This window comes from Salminus brasiliensis, chromosome 5 (assembly GCF_030463535.1).
Source record: "Salminus brasiliensis chromosome 5, fSalBra1.hap2, whole genome shotgun sequence".
NCBI lineage: Eukaryota > Metazoa > Chordata > Actinopteri > Characiformes > Bryconidae > Salminus > Salminus brasiliensis.
Genome location: NC_132882.1, coordinates 36,988,526 through 37,006,002, shown reverse-complemented (window position 1 = coordinate 37,006,002; position 17,477 = coordinate 36,988,526). Strand labels below are relative to the sequence as shown.

General features: G+C 40.5%; 1 pseudogene; it reads left to right on the top strand.

Moving 5' to 3' along the window:
- The first annotated feature begins 252 nt into the window (after positions 1-252).
- Positions 253-2,748, top strand: LOC140556628 (serine/threonine-protein kinase pim-1-like; annotated as a pseudogene).
- The last annotated feature ends 14,729 nt before the right edge of the window (positions 2,749-17,477 follow it).

Below are 17,477 nucleotides of genomic sequence, written 5' to 3'. Positions count from 1 at the left end.
TCAAAGGGGGGACTGTTAGAATCAGTGTCAGTGCATACCCATGATTATGGGATAGACATGGGATTTAGGCCTGTATGACACATAGGCCGTAGCTTGTGTTTCATATGATCTGGCTATAACTTTTAGTGACAGTCTTAGTGGATGAACATGTCTCCAATTTATAGGCTCAGTAAAGCAATGATGTAAATATATGAAACACAAGCTACGGCCTACGTGTCATACAGGCCTAAATCCCATGTCTATCCCATAATCATGGGTATGCACTGACACTGATTCTAACAGTTATTTTATGAGACTGATTACTTCCGCACCTACACAAGACATTATTGTTTATCTGCTCCAGAGAGACCTATTTTGTTGGCAGTATTTCTTCACAGGGACTAGACAAGCTGTGTGTGTGCATTTGCACATCTGTGTCAGCAATGGGTGCATCTCTCTCTCTCTCTCTCTCTCACACATTTCTATACATACATATAGAGTATACATGGCCCATGTCTAGATGTCAGTACATCACCGTGGCAACAAGCTCATTATGATGTCACAATAAATGAGGGTAGTGATGCAGAACTGCAAAACTGTACAACTTATGAGTTCAATAAATGAAAACACTCAGAAAACGATGGAGCAGCGCTCTAAACATACAGGTCAGTCCATACACTCCTGCTGAAGTTTTACTTATTAGAGCTGCTTTTGTTTTAAGGCCACTTTTGAATCTGATATGAGACTTTAGTGAAGGGACAAAAATGCTCTTTACTTAGCAACATTGTTTATGGACACTAGTGTAGTTTCAGCACATTTAAACAGCACTTTACCGTAGTAACAAAATAGTATATCAATGTTATGTACCTGTCTAGTATTACCATTAGCAGAAATATACGCAGCTCACGGTCTATTAATTCCATTAAAAATACAAATCATCCTGTACACAGATGGTGGTGGAAGAAAAAGGAAAAGGACAGAGGTGGAATCCAGCCGCAGTGTTCTGGCAGGAACGAGTCCAGTTCCTGATACTGAAGCCTCTACCAGGAAGAAGAGGAAAGGGGCCGTAAACCGTCCCAAGGGTACAACTCATGGACAAACGAAGGCCACCAAGCCAGGTCAGTTCATTGGCCAGACCTGAAGAAGGTCCTGTGTATATAAGTTTAATTATCTTTAATTATCCAAGTTTACATGATGTAAATTCCACTGCCCCCTTCACAGCAGGTGATGTTAATAAATAAACTCATGATAAATGATCTAAAGAGAGCTAATACTCATGTTTACCACTATTTTCCACAGATACCTTTGATGATTTATATATTTTTGGAAGGAAACTGGGCGAAGGAAGCTTTGGAACAGTCTTCGCGGGAACACGTCTCTCCGATCTCCTACAGGTTGCTACCTCAGTCTCTCCATAACTTCATTATCTCGTCTATTGTCTTTTCAGTCCCCATAATCCTAATACCTTGTATTATCCTTGTGTACAGGTGGCCATTAAATTTGTCACAAAACAGGAAAGTGATCTATACGTCCAAAGTGTAAGTGTACATAGAACTCAGTTTTACCTTCAAAACCTGTCCATAAAGCATACTAGTAGTAACACAGAACTGGATTTCACATGATCAGTTCTCATTATCTGATCTCACAATGTTTTCCTGCAGCCTGATGATTCCAAGTCCGTGCCTGCTGAAGTGGCTCTCATGCAGACGATGAGTGAGCCACCCGTTTTCAATATTATAAAGCTCATCGACTGGTTTGATGAGCCTGAGCGCTACATTCTAATCCTTAAGCGTCCTCACCCCTGCATGGACTTGGATGCCTTCATTGACAACTTCGGAGGTTCCATCACTGAAGACATGGCCAGAAACTTAATGATCCAGGCAGTTGGGGCGGCAAAAAAATGCCACAAGCGAGGTGTCCTGCACCGGGACATCAAAACAGAGAACTTTCTCATCAACACGGACACCTCGCAGGCTAAAGCTCATTGATTTTGGCTGTGGTGACTGGGTCAGGAAGGCTGGGCATACTGATTATGCAGGTACATTTGAGTTTAGGGCACTGAAGTCACTACAAACTTCACACATTGCTTACAAAATGAGGATCCTCAGAGGAGCCTGATGTCCCATAGCCACTTAAGCTGTTAAATGAAGATAGAAATGAAGATCTGTGCTCAGCTCTCCTTATTTCTCTTCCTCTGTTATGTTCTCAGGCACCTTGGAATACTGGCCTCCAGAATTCCTCCTAAAGCGGAGGTACCACGCCAGGCCTGCAACAGTGTGGTCGTTAGGAGTCCTTCTGTTTAGAATGGTGTGTGGATTCCTGCCCTTTAGAAATGGCCTGGATATTCTTGAGGGACTTCTGTGCTTTGAGGACGGCCTATCCACTGGTAAGATAAATGGGAGCATCTTGGTAAACAAGAAGAAAACAGACACATATCTAAGTGGAAGAGACAGAAATCAGAAACTAGATCTGTAGAATATGAGAATATGCAGAACTAAAGCTGAAGGATCGCAGTACATACCAGGTGTCCCCAAATGTAGAAGTTCAGATCTGTGTATTTAGCATGGTAGTCTTTTTGAAATGTAGAGATCATTAAAAGAAAAGAAAAGCTAAACGTCATGCTGAAGCATCTTTCTCTCATCCATCCCATCACTCTACACAGAATGCTGCAATCTCATTAGCTGGTGCCTGCAGTACAAACCATCCAGGAGGCCTACTTTTCAGCAGATCTTGCAGCACAGTTGGTTCCAATGCAGCGAGTCAGCCTAGGATCAGGTTAGCCAGGGAGAAAAGGAAGTTAATGCTAAGAGAAGAAGCAGTACAAGCTAAAATATGTCTTTTGGTGATAGAGAGGAGCTGATAGTGTGATATTAGCACATGCTCCTAACTTCCTAGAAATATCAATTAACATGAACAAATCTCAGCATTGCAAATCTTAAGGAGTGCATCTGTATCTAATGCATATTGTTTGGTTTGTGTTTCAGGCTGTGGAAAGAGAATCCTGTGGTGGCCTGCTAAATCACAAGACTGTTAGGGGATAACACAAATGTGGCACAGTCTGTGACCCACTGAGTGAACAAGCTAGTGTGAGGTGTAGGGATTAGTGTGGAAGTGAGTGTAGAAGTGAGTGTGAGGTGTAGAAGCAAGTGTAAAAGGTAGTGTAAGGTGTAGTAGTGAGTGTAGAAGCTAGTATGAGGTGTAGGAGTGAGTGTGAGGTGTAGGTAGTAGTGTAGAAGTGAGTGTAGAAGCTAGTGTAAGGTGTAGGAGTGAGTGTAGAAGCTAGTATGAGGTGTAGGAGTGAGTATGAGGTGTAGGTAGTAGTGAAGAAGCTAGTGTGAGGTGTAGGAGTGAGTGTAGATGCTAGGGTGAGATGTAGGAGTGAGTGTAGAAGCTAGTGTGAGGTGTAGGTAGTAGTGTAGGAGTGAGTGTAGATGCTAGGGTGAGGCCTCCATCAGATCAAAGGAGGTAAGCAGTCAGAAAGGCTTGGCTTGTTTCATCAAGAAAATAAACTCTGAAACGTTGCAGCTCTTGTCATTTACGTGCATCACCAAGCTAACGTCTAGTTACACCCATACATTTGGCATTGCATAAAGACACTGTATTCATGATAAAGCCATTCCACAAGTTCATGGTGAGAAATTAATGTGCTCTATTGGTGTAATGTCTCAAAAGATCATTTATAAACTTTAAGACAATGATACTGGTTAAATAAACACATGCTGATCCTTAATCTACCAATCCACCAAAAAACACTAAGCTACTCTAGTCATACTGGCTCATATCAATTTGTACTGCTGCTGTTTTTAAATACTTCTAATCAAAGCACATAAAACTTGAAGAAAATGTCAATTTAAGTTCAAATATAGGACTGTGAACCAAAGACATATCACCATACCTGCTACACCAACCTACTACTTAAACCCTGTACATAGGCCCACACTGCAGTTCTCTCATAATTAACATCAGCTTCATCTACCCTACAGGTGGATATTCAGGAGCTTTGTTGACCACTGTTGTGGATTGTGAACTGTGCATTGCTGGCACTGGATGGCAGCATTACCTTTTGGTTTTACCTTTCTTGCTGTTTTTTTTTTTATCTTTGTTGGTCAATGAACATTATTCACAGGATCATTGGCCATTCAGGTGCCTGTAGTTTAGGCCGGACAAATAAAGTCAATACTCAGTATGACTCTATATTATATACACACACAGATGGGGGACGATTGGAAGAAAAAGCAACATAATGTGTCTCACTAAGGTGTCAAGCCACCATAGGTTTCCAGAACAGCTTCAATGTGCCTTTATATGGATTCTACAAGTTTCTGGAACTGCTCTGTAGGGTTGAATACCACTCTTCTAAAAGATAGTCCCTCAGTTTTATTGATGGTGGTGGAGAGTGCTAAGGCATGAGTCCCACTGAAGTTCAACTAGGTTGAAATCTGGTGAGTTTGAAAGCCATAGGATTTGAGTTCTATCATTTACAGAAGACCAGCATAATGCCCTCCACAGCATAACCGAACCACCAGACCACTTACTGTAGGGGTCAAGCGTTCAGGCCTGTACTGTTCTCTTCAGGTAGGCCACACATGCACTCACCCACTTGTGGAGAATATGGTGAATCATTAGAAATCAGACTGTCTCAGCAGTGCCTGAGATTGTCACACTGCTGAGCTCTCAGGTGGTCGTTTGTCTTTGTATCAAGCGGTTTCTGCACAGTAGCCTGGCTTTAACACCCTTATCTATGTAGCTGTGGACGGACTGTTCATGCTGACAGGCTGATCATATCCTGCACTGCCATTCTCCATCATCTGAGTAACATCTGCTCCTCCGTTTTTCTTACATATCCCAGTATCACATGAACGTCACGCTCACTGACTGCGAATGTGTGCTTTCAACCAGATGACCAGTCTGAGACTGAGGCTACTGCCATCTGTGTCCCAATACTGAACCCTCTTTCAGAGTCAATTAGATCTTTTCCTCTTGCCTTCGTGATCCAGAAATGAGTTCAACTGCATAGGATAATCTATTAGTGAACATTCGCTAGTCCTCTGTTTCTGGATGAAGTTTAGAGAAGTGGATTTGAGAAGGCTGAGAAGGCAGTTCAAATCTTTGAACCAGTCATGTCCAGAGCTGATGCTGAGTCGCCAATTTTGTGAGCAGTTATTAAGGTTAAATTGTCGCTAAACTGTCCAAAAAGGATATAAAATACCCCATTTCCTAATTTTTCCAGTGTTATTTTGTCCTGAGTTTAATAAACTCTCATAAATTGCTGTTCAAGAAGGGTATATTTTCAAGATGATAGTGTTGATAAGGGAGTTAAATGGTTATCAGATCAATAATAAATGTGAGATATCTACCTTGGCTAAAGGAGTTCGTTTCAGCTGCCAAGCTGTAGGCTAGCAGCATTAGCATCTTGTTTAAGTGTAAATATAGACTGTTAAGTGTAAACTCCTGCTGTGCGAATTTTCCTGTATCCAAGTTGGCGAGCCAACCTGAGACTACACTTCCCAGAGTACTGTGCGAGTGACGTCAGTAGCGGGAGCACTCAAAACAGACACTCAGAGAAGCAGACACTCAAAACACACCTAAAGCCTTAGTCTACTCAGGTAGTGAAGATTTAGACACACTGTCTGACACTTTGACACAAAATTACACACGGGGGGGAAGGAAAGGACGTTTTATTATTATTACAAAAAGAAAAAAAACTGTTGGTTCTCATTTCAAGTTCAGAAGACTGTTATATTGATGAACGTTGAGTTAAATATCTCACGAATACTTGACACTGAAGTTTTTTTCTAACATTGAAACTGAACTGAGTGACTTATGTGCATTGGGTTTTGGTGTTATATCTGAACTTGTGCTTTTTTTCCAGTAATTAATAAAATTTTTATAGAGCCTCATTGAACTAAAATTTTCCATCATAACTAATTTGTACCCCCTCCTCTAATTTTTTGTTTTTATATTTTTTTGTTTTCTACCCTATCAGCCTCCAACAACCATTCACACACACACACACACACACACACACACACACACACACTTTAAAAGAAGGTCACATCATTTCTGTTGTGGTGGAAAAACCGTTTCAGAAATGAAAAGCTGAGTCTCTGAGTCTGCATCAAAGTGAATAACAAATTTATTGGAGTAAGACAATGCAATGCATAAATAATCTTCAGTTTCTCAGAGTATTTATACCCTCAGCCCCACCTTGGTTATGCTACAATTATTAGTCCACTCCCTTATGTAGCTAGAAGCAAAATCATCACTGTATAACATATTTACTCTTTTGCTACCTGTTAGCAGTGTTCGGGCACATTCCGTCCCCAGTGCACCCCCCTCACATCGGCCTTGACTGGTGTCGGCCAGCATGTCTTTAGCCGGAGGTGAAAGAGGAAGAGAGGAACAGGATGTGTCAGCACACCGCTATCTGCTACACATAAGTCTGCTGCCTGTACAGAGAGTTCGGAAACTAACAGTTCTAGTTACACAAGCATACATGATCATCACTGATTAAAAGAAATTAATAATGTCCTCTTAATGATTATGAATCATTTAAATAAACAAATTCAATCACAGACTCAATAGCATTAAATGTGGCTTTAACAGCAAACAAAACAATGAAATAAAGCAAAAAAGGATTTATTATACCAGCTAAAAAGAAATCATATTTCATTCTAACATGGCAAAATGTATGCCATACTCAATGAATTCATATGAAAAGGTTAAATTTATTCCTTTTGATCAGCCTTATTAAAAAGAAAAGCACCCACCAGAAACCCACCAGAAGCAATATTTTACCACACAGAACCCACAGAGTGTCTATGTTTAGTAAGTAAGATTTTCCAAAACAATGGAATCACTTTACTATGCAGATGGCCCATTACACAAACACCAAGAGAATACTAAACATCATTGTGTGTAATATTAGATACACACTGAAGCACCTTTTCTTGAAACTGTACACATCTAAGAGTATCAATGAATTTAAGAGTATTCTGTAGGTCTGCTGGTAGAGACAAAAATGGCATGCTTACACTTTGGTGAGCATCTCTTGAAGAGTACCTAGGAGTCCTTTAGAGGAAAACTCCCAGCATTGTTTCAGCTGAAGCAGTGACAAACGTACACCATTAGAGGATGGATGGCATCGACCTCATCATACAACTGTAAGACAAAAGCAGAAAATACACTCATTATGATGTTGTAATAAAGTGCAGTGATGAAGGCAGTAGCAAAGAGTAAAAAACCTAGAATAGCCATAAATATCTTATAATAGATTATTAAAAACACAATTTTACATACTTGGTTCATCACATCACATTTGATGGCTATGCCGTTTCTCCCATTACATTTTTCCACTTACCCCTAAGAAAACCAGGAGGTTTTCAATGGCCATTCCCTCAGCTAGTTCTCCATGCTGCCAATGCAAAGGTCTTCTTCGTATGGTCCTTCACGATCATTAAATCAGGTTGTGTCGTCCTGTACTTTTCATGCAACACCTTAACATGGGGCCTCAGACGTAGCATCCTCTCCAACAATGCATGATTCCTTCAGCAAAGACACAAGTTATCAGAAATTCCTCAAATCTCTCCACCAATGTTACACCAACTACACTTCTGTGATCAACAATAATAAAATTATTTAAAAAAAAACACAAACTTACATAACCATTCTCCTCAACATCCCTCAGGAAACGGCTCTTTACAATTAAAGCGTCGGCAGCCTGAACATACTCTGCATTGGTGGGATACCTGCATGCCAAGAGCAACAAAATGAATCAAATGTGTCAGTAATTCTGTTCATCTAACAAATCAGTTGAATCCTATGTAAACATTTAGCCACTCCTGGGGGTCATTTCACAAAGCAGGATTTCTCAGTTTAGTAAGATAACCTGGGTCCAAAGCCAAGCCTATCCAGTAGGTAAGGAGCTGAGGCACATTTTGAAAGGAGGTTCAGTTCCTAATCAGCATCTGGCACTAGGAAGTGGCACTGCACCGTCCGAAAATGACATCCACTGGCACGTACCACTTTACGAATGGCACCCGTCACTGATGCCTGTTAACAAACAGCACAAGCCACTGACGCTACAGTGGCTTTGCACACCGGTCACTCGGCCATGCTAACTCGCGGCTCATCACGACTTCATAATCAGCCATCAAATCTGAGTGATCTGGACATGTAGATTTAAGGATGTTGCAGGAATGTTGCTTTCACACCAAACGTGCAGTCTACAGATTTGTTCTGGACTCATACAGACATTTAACACTGCAGTGCTAAGAATAGCTCACCATTCACCATGTGGTGGTCTTCACCACTGAAGAACAGGGTGAAAGTATGCAGAGAAACAGATGGACTACAGTATGGAATTACAGAATTACAAAGTGCTTCTATATTTATGGCATTTAGCTGACACTCTTATCCAGAGCGACTTACAAGGTTACTTGTATTACAGAGGAGGGCCAAGGTAGTGTTAGGAGTCTTGCCCAGGGACTCTTATTGGTGTAGCGCAGCATAGCCACCCAGACTGGGAATCAAACCCCAGTCTCCAACGTGGTAGCTCACTGGCAGGTAGAGGTGTTATCTGTTGCGCCACACCAATTATGCTTCCCTCTTTCAATATAAACACTCATCAGCAGCATGAAATGGGGGCTAGCACTGCCCACTCGCACATGACCCCTTGAAACAAACTGCAGTGCAGCTCAGCATGTTAGCTTCAACTCTACCGGCTTTTCTTTTTACTCTTTTTCATTAATATGCACCAAAAGATTCACCCAGTACACTAACCGAATCAAATGCAGACTAAATCCAAACCGTCGTTTCAGCCGAACTTCTCAAAGTTCACCTTTATGAGCGATTTTATGTAAAAAAGTCTTAATAAAACTCTCCATCCTGTTTCACTCCGGCGTTCTCTCTTTCTCTGATCCACAGCATGTCTCTAGCAGAGGAGCTGAGGAAACGCCCCCCTGAGCGCTGATTGGCCGACTCTGAAGCAGACCAGACCTTGGCAACAAGCTATTGGCTGTCATTTTAGGCTCGATTTATTTACCTTACTTATCAGTAAGTAAATTTCCATCTGCTTTAATGGTTGTTATATTATTTTTAAAAAGAAATTATTGTTTTTATTTCTTTATTATTTTTTGCTTTACCTTATATTCTACATGTTGAAGGGCATTATTGACAGTATTTGATGTATTTGACAGTGATATATTGACAAAGTTTTTTTTTAAGATTCTGTTATTTTGGTCAATGTGTCAATATTATGTGAAATATTACAACATAAACAACACTGACAATCTCATCTCATTGGTCTCCTCCTGGACTAGATGAATTTATTAGAAGGTGCTTCCAGCAGTAAAACTACAGGTAGGATAATCTGATAGACTAGATTAATTTATCAGAAAGCTGATTGTTTTGCTGTTGCAGCATGTGGTGTAAATGTCCATTAGCCTATTCTATAATATTGTCTCTCCAGAGGACTTGAATTTAAACATTCACCAATTAGGGTGAAACATATGGGGATTTATCAATGTAGGCATATTCTGTTAACTAGTGAAGTCAAAAACACACCACAACAGTGCTGTGATCTTCTGTTCCTATATGTTATATTTAGGGATGCACCAACCTTTTTCAGTTCCTAGACCAATGCATACACTTAACGATAGATATGCAATACTGATCCGAAACCATTGTTAAATAAATAAACCGTATACCCCACCATGTAGGAGAGACTTAAAGCATCAGGACTGATGTGGATTGACCTCACTAACTTTGTAAAATAAAATACAACAAATTAACACACAGATGTAAATGCATTAAATTACTATTTATTTGTCACTAAAATCAGAAACAATTGTGCAGGACCTTGGCACAGTGTTTGCACTACAATTACATATTATTTTTATCAGACACACATGCCAGATTTTGTTGTTTTCAAAAGATAGCCTATTCTAATATGTCTTCATATGGGATATGACTCTCAACAGATGATTTTAGGTGAAAAAGCAGTCATTTTGATGATTAGTTGTGTTTATTGATGATCATGAATTTATCAGCGTTCTCTGGCTTTTATTCTGAAATATTAAGTCAGTGAGACCAAAGGGGAGCGAGCATTGTTAATATCTGGACAAATATCCGATCCTAATATCTGATAGGTGCATCCTAGTCTCATTGGGCCTGTTGTGCTGATTCTTTATGTCTCATTGGGCCTGTTTTGCTGATTCTTTATGTCTCATTGGGCTTTAAGTCACTTGCCTATTGTCTATTTTCTATATTGGCATAAAAGACCTACAACTCAGGCCTCCTTAAAGCCATAGCTGAGACCTATGTGACTCCAGTGTTGTGATGGATGGCATGTTTTTTTTCATGTTTATTCCCACTCCATCCACTATGTGGCAGTATAGTGGAAGTAGGCCAGGTTACAAGCCAAAAGGAGAGACCATGCTGCAGCAAAGAGATTTACATGTGGCTAACTTCAGGCCTCACTGTAATGAAGATCCTGTTCTGCTTTGACAGAAAGCTTCTTTTTTTTCTTCTTATTTGTTTATTTTTTGTTTGTTTACACTTCCTACAACTAACTTACTCTTCATATGGATATGTGAATACCTACACACAGAGGACAAAGGTAGTATAAAGGAATCACTCCTGAATTGACTCTCAGCAACTCCAACCAAGGACCAAAGTTCAGATACGGTTCAGGATAATAAAATTCCACAAAAATATGTGGAAATAGTACCACCAGTAAAAGTGGTGAGATTGGGTATGGAGGGTGAGATTAGGCATAGCCATGTTAACAGAGTTTAGTAAGTTTCTGTGGGTTGCTTTCCTTTCTGTTCTTTTAAAAAGCTCTTCTCTCTCCATCCATCCACAATGCTCTTTCTGTCTGTTTATCTATCCTGGATGATAGGTCTTCAGTTGCCTACTCACTGTTTGCTAGTTCTCATGTTGTTTGTTACTCCAGAATAGTGTTTTTTTAGCTGAAAATGCAGTAATTTTGATGAATAGTTGTGTGTATTTATTTGGAACTCGTGTTCATCAGTGTTGCCCGGCTTTTATTCTGAAATATGAAGTCAGTGAGACCAAACATTGCATTGTTTATATCAGGATCAATATCTGATCCTAATATCTGAAAGATGCATCTCTAGTCTCATGGGGCCTGTTTTGCTGGTTCTTTATGTCTCATTGGGTCTGTTTTGCTGGTTCTTTATGTCTCATTGGGTCTGTTTTGCTGGTTCTTTATGTCTCATTGGGCCTGTTGTGGTTGGACCTTTAAGCCACTTGCCTATTGTCTATTTTTCTATATTGGCATAAACAATTCCTACAACTTAGGCCTACTTGAAGCCATAGCTGACACCCATGTGACTCCAGTGTTGGGATAGATAGCATGTTTTTTTTCATGGTTATTCCCACTCCATCCACTATGTGGCAGTATAAAGGAAGTAGGCCAGGTTACAAGCCAAAAGGAGAGACCATGCTGCAGCAAAGAGGCTTAGATGTGGCTAACTTCAGGCCTCACTGTAATGAAGATCCTGTTCTGCTTTGACAGAAAGCTTCTCTTTTTTCTTATTTGTTTATTTCTTTTGTTTACACTTCCTACAACTAACTTACTCTTTATATGGATATGTGAATACCTACACGCAGGACAAAGGTAGGATAAAGGTATCACTCCTGAATTGACTCTCAGCAACTCCAACCAAGGACCAAGGTTCAAATACGGTTCAGGATAATAAAATTCCACAGGAAAAGTGAGATTGGGTATGGAGGGTGAGATTAGGCATAGCCATGTTAACAGAGTTTAGTAAGTTTCTGTGGGTTGCTTTCCTTTCTGTTCTTTTAATAAGCTCTTCTCTCCCCATCCATCCTCAATGCTCTTTCTGTCTGTTTATCTATCCTGGATGATAGGTCTTCAGTTGCCTACTCGCTGTTTGCTAGTTCTCATGTTGTTTGTTACTCCAGAATAGTGTTTTTTTTTAGCTGAAAATGCAGTAATTTTGATGAATAGTTGTGTGTATTTATTTGGAACTCGTGTTCAACAGTGTTGCCTGGCTTTTATTCTGAAATATGAAGTCAGTGAGACCAAACATTGCATTGTTAATATCGGGATCAATATCCGATCGTAATATCTGAAAGATGCATCCCTAGTCTCATTGGGCCTGTTTTGCTGGTTCTTTATGTCTCATTGGGCCTGTTTTGCTGGTTCTTTATGTCTCATTGGGTCTGTTTTGCTGGTTCTTTGTCTCATTGGGCATGTTTTGCTGGTTTTTATGTCTCATTGGGCCTGTTTTGCTGGTTCTTTGTCTCGTTGGACCTGTTGCGGTTGGACCTTTAAGCCACTTGCCTATTGCCTATCTGAAAGATGCATCTCTAGTCTCATGGGGCCTGTTTTGCTGGTTCTTTATGTCTCATTGGGTCTGTTTTGCTGGTTCTTTATGTCTCATTGGGTAGTGTTTTTTTTTTAGCTGAAAATGCAGTAATTTTGATGAATAGTTGTGTGTACTTATTTGGAACTTTCTTTTTTGTCTTACTTATTTTCAGGATTTCATGACACACCTTTTTACATGAAAGTGGATCCGGCCAACAACGGGCTATCCACCTCCAGCTGTGAGTGCTTGTCTGCATCTCAAACGGTGTCCGACTGGCTTTCTTTCATTTGCAACTGTGTAACAGGTAAGTGAACATTCCGTTTCTATACATATATTGACTTTCTTTTTTGTCTTATTTGCAGGATCTCATGACACACCTTTTTACCTTCAATTGAATCTGGCTAACAAGGGGCTATACATCTCAAGCTGTGAGAGCTTGTCTGCATCTGGAACTCTGTCTGCCTGGCTTTTTCATCTGCAACTGAGTAACAGGTAAGTCAACATTCGGTTGCCATACATATATTGACTTTCTTTTTTGTCTTTCTTATTTGCAGGATCTCATGACACACCTTTTTATCTGAAAGTGGATCCGGCCAACAAGGAGCTCTCCATCTTCAGCTGTAAGTGGTTGTCTGCAACTGGAACGTTGTCTGACTAGCTTGCAATTAATCTGCAACTGAGTAACAGGTAAGTGAACATTTGATTTCTAAACATACATTGATTTTCATTTTTGTCACACAGTTTATCAGGATCCCATGATGCACCGTTTTACCTGAAAGTGGATCCGGCCAACAAGGAGCTCTCCATCTTCAGCTGTGAGTGGTTGTCTGCAACTGGAACGGTGTCTGACTGGCTTGCAATTAATCTGCAACTGTGTAACAGGTATGTGTTAATTCTCTTTCTATACATATACTGATTTTCTTTCTTGTCACACAGGATCCCTTGATGCACCTTTTTACCTGAAAGTGGATTCGTCCAACAAGGGGCTATCCACCTCCAGCTGTGAGTGCTTGTCTGCATCTCAAACGGTGTCCATCTGGCTATCTTTCATTTGCAACTGTGTAACAGGTAAGTGAACATTCGGTTTCTATACATATATTGACTTTCTTTTTTGTCTCTCTTATTTGCAGGATCTCATGACACACCTTTTTATGTGAAAGTGGATCCGGCCAACAAGGAGCTCTCCATCTTCAGCTGTGAGTGGTTGTCTGCAACTGGAACGGTGTCTGACTGGCTTGCAATTAATCTGCAACTGTGTAACAGGTATGGGTTAATTCTCTTTATATACAAATACTGACTTTCTTTCTTGTCACACAGGATCCCTTGGTGCACCTTTTTACCTGAAAGTGGATTCGTCCAACAAGACGCTTTCCACCTCCAGCTGTGCTTGTCTGCATCTCAGACGGTGTCCGACTGGTTTTCTTTCATTTGCAACTGTGTAACAGGTAAGTGAACTTTCGGTTTCTATACATATATTGACTTTCTTTTTTGTCTTTCTTATTTGCAGGATCTCATGACACACCTTTTTACTTGAAAGTGGATCCAGCCAACAAGGAGCTCTCCATCTTCAGCTGTGAGTGGTTGTCTGCAACTGGAACGGTGTCTGACTAGCTTGCAATTAATCTGCAACTGTGTAACAGGTATGTGTTCATTCTCTTTCTATACATATACTGATTTTCATTCTTGTCACACAGGATCCCTTGATGCACCTTTTTTACCTGAAAGTGGATCCGGCCAACAAGGAGCTCTCCATCTTCAGCTGTGAGTGGTTGTCTGCAACTGGAATGGTGTCTGACTGGCATGCAATCAATCTGCAACTAAATAACAGGTAAGTGAACATTCAGTTTCTATACATACATTGATTTTCATTCATTGTATGTATAGAAACCGAATCTGGCTAACAAGTGAACATTCGGTTTCTATACATACATTGATTTTCATTTTTGTCACACAGTTTATCAGGATCCCATGATGCACCGTTTTACCTGAAAGTGGATCCGGCCAACAAGGAGCTCTCCATCTTCAGCTGTGAGTGGTTGTCTGCAACTGGAACGGTGTCTGACTGGCTTGCAATTAATCTGCAACTGTGTAACAGGTATGTGTTAATTCTCTTTCTATACATATACTGATTTTCTTTCTTGTCACACAGGATCCCTTGATGCACCTTTTTACCTGAAAGTGGATTCGTCCAACAAGGGGCTATCCACCTCCAGCTGTGAGTGCTTGTCTGCATCTCAAACGGTGTCCATCTGGCTATCTTTCATTTGCAACTCTGTAACAGGTAAGTTTACATTCGGTTTTTTCTATACATATATTGACTTTCTTTTTTGTCTTTCTTATTTGAAGGATCTCATGACACACCTTTTTACCTAAAAGTGGATCCAGCCAACAAGGAGCTCTCCATCTTCAGCTGTGAGTGGTTGTCTGCAACTGGAACGGTGTCTGACTGGCTTGCAATTAATCTGCAACTGTGTAACAATTATGTGTTAATTCTCTTTCTATACATATACTGATTTTCTTTCTTGTCACACAGGATCCCTTGATGCACCTTTTTTACCTGAAAGTGGATCCGGCCAACAAGGAGCTCTCCATCTTCAGCTGTGAGTGCTTGTCTGCAACTGGAACGGTGTCTGACTGGCTTGCAATTAATCTGCAACTGTGTAACAGGTATGTGTTAATTCTCTTTCTATACATATACTGATTTTCTTTCTTGTCACACAGGATCCGTTGATGCACCTTTTTACCTGAAAGTGAATTTGTCCAACAAGGGGCTATCCACCTCCAGCTGAGAGTGCTTGTCTGCGTCTCAAACGGTGTCCGACTGACTTTCTTTCATTTGCAACTGTGCAAAAGGTAAGTAAACATTCCGTTTCTATACATATATTGACTTTTTTTTTGTCTTTCTTATTTGCAGGATCTCATGACACACCTTTTTACCTGAAAGTGGATTCGGCCAAAAAGGAGCTCTCCATCTTCAGCTGTAAGTGGTTGTCTGCAACTGGAACGGTGTCTGACTAGCTTGCAATTAATCTGCAACTGAGTAACATGTAAGTAAACATTCGGCTTCTATACATACATTGATTTTCATTTTTGTCACACAGTTTATCAGGATCCCATGATGCACCGTTTTACCTGAAAGTGGATCCGGCCAACAAGGAGCTCTCCATCTTCAGCTGTGAGTGGTTGTCTGCAACTAGAACGATGTCTGACCGGCTTGCAATCAATCTGCAACTGAGTAACAGGTAAGTGAACATTCGGTTTCTATACATACATTGATTTTCATTCAATGTATGTATAGAAACCGAATCTGGCTAACAAGTGAACATTCGGTTTCTATACGTACATTGATTTTCATTTTTGTAACACAGTTTATCAGGATCCCATGATGCACCGTTTTACCTGAAAGTGGATCCGGCCAACAAGGATCTCTCCATCTTCAGCTGTGAGTGGTTGTCTGCAACTGGAACGGTGTCTGACTGGCTTGCAATTAATCTGCAACTGTGTAACAGGTATGTGTTAATTCTCTTTCTATACATATACTGATTTTCTTTCTTGTCACACATTATCCCTTGATGCACCTTTTTACCTAAAAGTGGATTCGTCCAACAAGGGGCTATCCACCTCCAGCTCTGCTTGTCTGCATCTCAAACGGTGTCCGACTGGCTTTCTGTCATTTGCAACTCTGTAACAGGTAAGTGAACATTCGGTTTCTATACATATATTGACTTTCTTTTTTGTCTTTCTTATTTGCAGGATCTCATGACACACCTTTTTACCAGAAAGTGGATCCGGCCAACAAGGAGCTCTCCATCTTCAGCTGTGAGTGGTTGTCTGCAACTGGAACAGTGTCTGACTGGCTTGCAATTAATCTGAAACTGTGTAACAAATATGTGTTAATTCTCTTGCTATACATATAGTGATTTTTTTTCTTGTCACACAGGATCCCTTGATGCACCTTTTTACCTGAAAGTGGATTCGTCCAACAAGGGGCTATCCACCTCCAGCTGAGAGTGCTTGTCTGCCTCTCAAACGGTGTCCGACTGACTTTCTTTCATTTGCAACTGTGTAACAGGTAAGTGAACATTCGGTTTCTATACATACATTGATTTTCATTTTTGTCACACAGTTTATCAGGATCCCATGATGCACCGTCTTACCTGAAAGTGGATCCGGCAAACAAGGAGCTCTCCATCTTCAGCTGTGAGTGGTTGTCTGCAACTGGAACGGTGTCTGACTGGCTTGCAATTAATCTGCAACTGTGTAACAGGTATGTGTTAATTCTCTTTCTATACATATACTGATTTTCTTTCTTGTCACACAGGATCCCTTGATGCACCTTTTTACCTGAAAGTGGATTCGTCCAACAAGGGGCTATCCACCTCCAGCTGTGAGTGCTTGTCTGCATCTCAAACGGTGTCCGACTGTCTTTCTTTCATTTGCAACTGTGTAACAGGTAAGTGAACATTCGGTTTCTATACATATATTGACTTTCTTTTTTGTCTTTCTTATTTGCAGGATCTCATGACACACCTTTTTACCTGAAAGTGGATCCGGCCAACAAGGAGCTCTCCATCTTCAGCTGTGAGTGGTTGTCTGCAACTGGAATGGTGTCTGACTGGCATGCAATCAATCTGCAACTAAATAACAGGTAAGTGAACATTCAGTTTCTATACATACATTGATTTTCATTCATTTTATGTATAGAAACCGAATCTGGCTAACAAGTGAACATTCGGTTTCTATACATACATTGATTTTCATTTTTGTCACACAGGATCCCTTGATGCACCTTTTTTACCTGAAAGTGGATCCGGCCAACAAGGAGCTCTCCATCTTCAGCTGTGAGTTGTTGTCTGCAACTGGAACGGTGTCTGACTGGCTTGCAAGTAATCTGCAACTGTGTAACAGGTATGTGTTAATTCTCTTTCTATACATATACTGATTTTCATTCTTGTCACACAGGATCCCTTGATGCACCTTTTTTACCTGAAAGTGGATCCGGCCAACAAGGAGCTCTCCATCTTCAGCTGTGAGTGGTTGTCTGCAACTGGAATGGTGTCTGACTGGCATGCAATCAATCTGCAACTAAATAACAGGTAAGTGAACATTCAGTTTCTATACATACATTGATTTTCATTCATT